The sequence below is a fragment of the Arachis duranensis genome, chromosome 1, assembly GCF_000817695.3.
Source record: "Arachis duranensis cultivar V14167 chromosome 1, aradu.V14167.gnm2.J7QH, whole genome shotgun sequence".
In the NCBI taxonomy this organism is placed as follows: Eukaryota; Viridiplantae; Streptophyta; class Magnoliopsida; order Fabales; family Fabaceae; genus Arachis; species Arachis duranensis.
Genome location: NC_029772.3, coordinates 63,231,943 through 63,239,813, shown reverse-complemented (window position 1 = coordinate 63,239,813; position 7,871 = coordinate 63,231,943).

Genomic DNA, 7,871 nt, shown 5'->3' with positions numbered 1-7,871 from the left:
GGAGTAGAATCCCTTGATTCTTTTGTGTTTGTCATCACGCCCAGCCTTCAGGAGTTTGAAGCTCGTCACAGTCATTCAACACCGGAATCCTACTCGGAATACCACAGACAAGGTTAGACTTTTCGGATCCCCATGAATGCCGCCATCTATCTAGCTTATACCACGAAGAGTCTGTTGGGGAAGCTAAGAGATATGCGCCCGGCCTAGAGTAGAACGAAAGTGGTTGTCAGTCACGCGCGTTCATAGGTGAGAATGATGATGAGTGCACGGATCATCACATTCATCAAGTTGAAGTGCAACGTATATCTTGGAATAAGAATAAAAGAGAATTGAATAAAAAGTAATAGTAATTGTATTGAAGCTTGAGGTACAGCAGAGCTCCACACCCCTTAATCTATGGTGTGCAGAAACTCTACTGTTGCAAATACATAAGTGAAAGGTTCAGGCATGGCCGAATGGCCAGCCCCCTGAATGATCAAAAGACCGAATGATCAAAGACTAAACTGTCAAAAGATGTCTAATACAATAGTAAATTATCCTATTTATACTAGACTAGCTACTAGGGTTAACATGAGTAAGTAATTGATGCATAAATCCACTTCCGGGGTCCACTTGGTGTATGTTTGGGCTGATCTTGATCTATCCACGAACTGAGGCTTCTCTTGGAGTTGAACTCCGAGTTATGACGTGTTTTGGGCGTTCAACTCCGGACGTTATTGACACTTCCGCGTTGTAGTTGCATTAGGAAGAAAAGAAAAGTGAATAGAGAGTCATGCGAAAGCATGGCTGGAGGCGTGCCTTAGGCAAAAATATGCCCAAGCGACCGCGTGCACCACGCGTCCGCGTCATGTGCAAAATAGCCTCTCACGCGTCCGCGTCATCCACGCGAACGCGTGGCTCTGTGAAATCGACATAAATGGGTGTATGGCAGTAAGTTGGGCTAGAATGGGGCTGGACTCGTGCTAGAAGCCCAAGCCCTCCCACGCGATCGCGTCAACCACGCGAACGCGTCACCCTAAAATTTGGCAAAAAGAGTTTCTAACAGAGAGTTGCGCGAACGCGAGGCTGCACTTGCGCCAATCGCATAAAATCAGGCCACGCGATCACGTGACCCACGCGTCTGCGTCACCGGACCTTATTGCGCACCACGCGACCGCGTCATTCACACGTCCACGTCGCCTGCGCCGCACAACTTATCTAAATCAGCGCCAATTATCTTATCTTTTCTAATCCTAATTTCTTTTATCTTTTCTTCTTTCTTTCTTACTTTATCTCTTTCACTTCTCCTTCTTCTTCACTTTCATTCTATTTTATTTATTTTCATATTTTCATTCATTGTATTTTAATTTAGTGTATATTTTTATTTTCTTTTCTAAATTCATTATTTTTCCTTTGGTGTTGAATTTTCTTATTTCACTGTTGCATCTTCTCTTGAATTATTTTCGGTGCTTTATGATTTGTTTTATTCTGATTGGGTATTATTATTCATAAGTCAATGCTAGTTTTTATAATATTGGTATTCCTTTTGCATTGATATGCACTTATACTATCTTGCATTACCCACACTCTCTTCCCCGTTATTGCAATTTTTGCACCATTGGTATGCCATGTGCTTCTATTGCTTTCTCACGTACATGTTGTAGCTACCATGTACTTGAGACCCTTATTATTTGGCATTAACACCCATATTTTATTTATTTTCTATCTTTATTTTTGGGTTACTTTTCTTCTTTTCCCTCTTCTTTCAGGATGGCCACCACGAAGGGAGAGGAAAAGCTTCTTAATGGAGAGACAAACAAGTTCATCTGCTCAATCTTTGGAGAAAAGTATCAGTTGAAGCAACTCGTCCACCTGCACATCGTAGCATGCACCGAGGACGGTGCAACCTTTAAGTGTGGGGAGGTCGATACCAATCTCCATGGGTTAGTTATTTCCTTCCCAACACCAATATTTTATTTTCTTTGTTAATTCATCGTTGCATTTGCATGTTTGATTGCATAATTGTTTGATTTTATGCATATTCTACTTGGTTGAAAAATAATAAGTTTCTTCTAAAGACCCTATTTTGAAAAATTTCACTAATTTAAATCAAAACTTAGATGTTGAACTTGTTTGAAGATTGTCAATTGGAGCATGGTCTTTGAGCCAAAGAACACACAACCCGTGAGATTTTGAGCTTATTTATATGGTTATATTATTTAACCATAATATTCTATTCTTGTGTGTTTTTCTTCTCTATAACTGCAATCTATATTTTGTTCCATTCTATATGTCCATTATTTAGTATATTTACATTCTTGCATATGATTGAGGCCATTAATTGTATTTTTGCTCGCTTATCCCAAATAAACCTACCTTTTATGCCATCCTTGTTAGCCCCCTTGAGCCTTTTAACTCCCTTTTATTTCATAACCACATTACTAGCATTAAGCAGAAAAACAAAACAAAAATTCCAAGTTGAATCCTTGGTTAGCTTAAGATAGATATTGTGTATAATTTAAGTGTGGGAAATTTTATGGGAACATGGGATGATAGAAAAAAGTAGGGAATTGAATTGAATAAGTTATTTGAAAATTTGGGAAGCATGCTCATGTGAAATCAAAATAATTAAATTACCATGTGTATTGATAAAAAAATTATTAAGTAATTAAATAAGGGGATACAAAAAAAATATTACCCCAAATGCAAAATAAAAAGAATCAATGCACATGGGACAAAATTCAAAAATAAGTTTGATACATGAGCATGTAATACAAAAGTGGGAAAAAATTGGGTAGCTAGGTAAAGCATTTTAAATTATATAAAGTATGTATATGTTAGGTGAGATCTTAGACTAATCAAGGATTCACTTTGTTAGCTCACTTAGCCTTATACCTGAAAAGACCTCATGATGTTTGCACTGGTATAATAAATTTTTGTTGATTGGTTAGATGAAGAACAAAGTTTTAGGAAGCATGACTAGGGAAGATGTGAGTGAATAAACCCTAGACAGTTGAGAGAGTTAGAGTGATATACATTACTAGTGAGGGTTCAATGCTTGATTCTATGTTCCCGGCTTTCATGAGCTATCTTCTTTCAAGTTTACTTATACTTTATTTTGTGATTTGAATTAGTGAAATCCAGTTCGTATTTGTCTTGAAGAGCTTATTTACTTTTAACCAAGTAGGTAAAAACATTTCACATTTAGCTACACTCATATAGATAGGTTGTATTTCATAAATTTTACCATTCCGCTTCACTCTTTTATAGCTTCTCTTGAGCTTAGCATGAGGACATGCTAATGTTTAAGTGTGGGAAGGTTGATAAACCACTATTTTATGGTTTATCTTGTGTTCAATTGAGTGGATTTTATCAATCTTTCATACACTTATTCATATGATTTGCATGAGTTTATGTTTTCCTTCCTGATTTTGTGCTATGATTGAAAACATGCTTCTTTGGTCTTAATTTTGCTATGTTTAATCCTCTCTTATTACCATTCGATGACTTGATATGTGTGTTAAGTGATTTCAGGGATTACAGGGCAAGAATGACTAAGAGGATGGAAAGGAAGAAAATACCTGAAATTGCCCAAAAACACAAAAAATCATAGTAGAATCAAAAAATGTGATTTTAACACTAAAACCTATAAAAACTTAAAAAAACTAAAAAAACTAATAAAAACTATATGAAAGTGATGTCAAAAAGCGTATAAAATATCCACTCATAAGTTCCCCACGAGGCTAAGTACATGAAGGCGATAATTCCGGTGATGGGTGATATCGTCCCAAGTGGAAAATATCTTAAGCCTCCTGCAAAAACCGCAAGCCTTGACATGGCCATTCCTTCCAACATCCCAACCTCCTCATCAGCACCATAAAAATCATCCCACCAATTGCTTGTTGAGCTCACTCAAAAGGCAGACCGATATGAGCGGCGGAACAAACGCCACTATGCTTACTTGAAGAAGCTCTTGGGTTGTGCTAGCCCACCTATGGAAAAGCCGGACATTTCAACATCTACTTCAGACCAAAGTGAAGTGAGCACTCAAGAGATGGATAGTGGAAGTGCCGATCCAAATCCCACCTTGTGCATTACCAATAGCATGGAGGAGCGTGCAAATTTTTAAGTGTGGGGAGGTCATTTACCGACTTCCGTAGGTAACAACCCTTTCTTTTCAACATCTAAAATTTTATTTTTCTTTTGTCAATTAGGATAATTTGCACGACTAGTTTTTGCATTTGAACACTTTTCGCATGGTAGTTGTTTCTTGATAGGACTGCTTGGTTAGGGTGATGATCTATTCTCCAAGAAACTATTTTTAGGGCACCCTACCAATTTGATGAAAATTTCTTTGCATTAAACTTGCTTGAAGGAATTAATTTTGGAAAAGGTTTTTGAGCTAAGAATACAAGCATGTGAGTTTTGATCCCAATTGTGTGGTTACATTTTATAACCACTTATTTCCATTCTTGTGTGCATTGTTTTCTTTCTATGATTGCAATCTTTGATTTGTTTGATTCTATATGTCCATTATTTTATGTATGAATGCATTTACATGATTGAGGCTATTATTTCAATAGCTCACTTACCTAAATAGACTTAACCCTTTTATCTACCATTGTTAGCTAACTTTGAGCCTACATTTAATCCCCTTTGTTCTTTAATTTAACACATCACTACCCCTATGTGAATAACCATAAATGTCCTCTAAATTGGATCTTTTATTAGCTTAGGCTAGTGAGAGTGTGTCATTTAAGTGGGAGGGAAGCTTGGGAACATTGATAAAGGTAAAAGTGTGTTTTTGCAGTTTTTGTTGAAAATATTGGGAATTGGGTACACTCTCATGTGTTGAATATTTAAACCATATGCATTGACACTGTTGTAAATGTTTCATCAAAAGAAAAAAAACTATATATATATATATATGTAGAAAAAGAAAAAGAAAAATAAAAGAAACAAAAATATATAGAAAAAGAAAGCAATAAAAAGGGGACAAAAATGCTCCTAGGCAAAGCCAATAATAACCAATGCATATGGGTTGCGAATTAAAAGAGAATACATAAGTGTGTGAAAAGTGAATAAATGGGTAGTTAGGTTGTTCATTAGAATTATATAGGTTGTTGTGTGTGTGTTACGTGAGAGCTCAGGTTAACTAAGAATTCAAATTTCAAGCTAATTTGGCCATATATGCATCCTTACCATTACCCTAGCCCCATTACAACCTAAAGATAAGCCCTCATGATGAATGTATGCATGCACCGAATAATTGTTGATTGTTAGATGAAAAACAACCTTGGAAAGCATGATTAGAGGAGAATCAAGTGATCAATCCTATACACTTGAGCGAATAGAGCGGATACACTTCCGGTGAGGATTCGATGCTCAACTTCTTGTTCCCAGCTTTTACAAGCTTTCTTCTTGCAAGTTGTTTACATGTCATTTTGATGTTCGAATTGGTAGAGTTCATGGATTATCATGTCACCTTAGCCCTATGTGCTCATATATATGTTCTTGGAAGATTGATGCACTTTTGACCAAGTAGATAGAAGTATTTGCATTAGTTGCATCCATGTAGGTAAATTGCATTTCATAAACCTCATTCTCCTATGTTCTTTGCTCTTTTTATTTTTAGCATGAAAACATGCTTGGTTTAAGTGTGGGGAGGTTTGATAAACCCTAATTTTGTGGTTTATCTTGTGCTTAATTTAGGGGATTTTATCAACTTTTCTCACATTTATTAAATGAAATAGCATGATTTTGTGTTTCCTTCCTAATTTTGCTTCATGGTTGAAACATGCTTTCTTGACCTTAAAAAAGCTACATTTTAATCCTCTTGTACTACCATTCAATGCCGTGATGTGTTTGTTAAGTGGATTCAGGATCTATAGGGCAAGGATGGCCTAGAAGATGGAAAGAAAGTATGCACAAGTCGAAGGAACATGAAGAATGTAGCTTTGGAGAATTGGCCGCGACACGCACTCATGGGAGCATGTTGCTAGGATTGGCGCGTAAAAGTTGACGCATTCGCGTGGTTGGGCAAAAATCCCACCGACGCGTACGCGTACGCGTGGCTTGCAAAACTCAGATGACGCGCATGCATGGCTGACGCGCACGCGTGACACTCAGCACGTGACATCATTAATGAACTTGTGGCTGGCAATTTCTGAGAGGCTCCATGCCCAATTCCAACTTGATTCTGCATGGAAAAGACCCAGGAATTGAAGGGGGAAGGGGGGATCAATCATTTTTATACTTTACACACAATTTTAGCTAGTTTTTGGGGTTCACATGTTCTAGGGAGAGAAACTCTTGTTTCTCTTTAGATCTAGTCTTTTTTATATTCCCTTGTTGAAATTTTGAATTGGATCTTGTTAATTTTAGTTTCAATTGCCTAATTTGAGTTTTCTAGTTATACTTTTGTTTAGATCTTGTGTTGAATTTGAATTCTCCTGTTGTTCCCCCTTTTCTTCTCATTTTTATGAATTATGTGGATTTTGAATTTTTATTACTGCATTGATGTTTTCCATGATTGATAGTGTTATTTGAGTTGTTTTCCATTGATATTTGTTAGTGGGTACTTGTAATTTCCAATTTATTTGCAATTTGAATATGTATTTTGTTAATGTATACCATGTGTTTGATGAAATGTTTACTTTGATTATAAAGTAGTTTTCTTTATTCTTGGCCTAGGCTAAGGGAATTGGGTAAACATGAGTCATTGGGTCTAATTGATTTGGTGATTTGAGAATCCTAGTGGTCAAATTGATACGCATTGACACCAATCTACTACTAAGCCAATTAATAGTTGGATTGGGACTTATGAGTTGAGATTGATCAAGCCATTTAACGTACTTCAATCTTAGAAGTAGACATTATACGTACTTCAAGCATAGAGGTAGACTTAATGAGCTTGGTTCCTCATAATTGTCAAGATATGGTTATTAGACAGGGATGGTGACCCCAATTCCTATGCCTAGCCAAGAGTTCCTTTTATTATTCATATTTAAACCCAAAAATCCCAATTCCTTGATTCTTGTTATAGTTAATTTAGTTGTATAGTTAGTTCTAGAGTAGAAATAGGCTTATACATTCTCTCGCTAGATTGAAATTGCTCATACCTTGCTTTAGTTGCTTTGATTTAGTTTATTGCACTTTAAGATTCCTTGCATGTTAAGTTTAGTAGTTTAAATTCTTGCTTATAACTCCAAACCCCAGAATTCTAACTAATATTGATGCACATGTTTGCCCATTCCCTTGAGGACGACCCGAGACCAATACTCTCGGTTACTTTATATTAAGGTTGGCTTGTGATAACCATAATTTTAAATTTGATTTGAGAGTTATTAGTTGGTTTCGAACTATACTATGACATGACTTTCTATCAATGAAATTCTAGACCAACAATAATTCTTGCATCAAGCATATCACTGGTACTTTATCGAGTGGCCGCATAACAGCAACATCGTATGGAGGACATAGGTTAAAGTTCATAGATAAACGGGATGTAGATGTCAGGTGGTTGAAGAGAAATTTTTTTATGCTGGAGTAGAAATTATCAATAAATCCAATCGTGAGTATAGTCTAACCGACACGTGATTGCGAAGATTTATTGTCGGTCTAGACTTTCCTCTTAAAGAGAGGGGTTACTTCGTTGTAAGCATAGCTCCAAACCAACAAACAACTCTCACTTCAAATTAAATTTTAGTTTTGTCACAAGTACAAACCCCAATAAAAATTAACCAAAGTGTTTAAACTCCGGGTCATCTCACAAGGAATTGCAATGAAGTGATCAATCATTGGCTATGAAGATGTAAGGGGGTTTGATTTTATGTTTCGGCAAGAAAAATAGATGACAAGAAGGTAAAATGACAAGAACTATTAAAATAAAG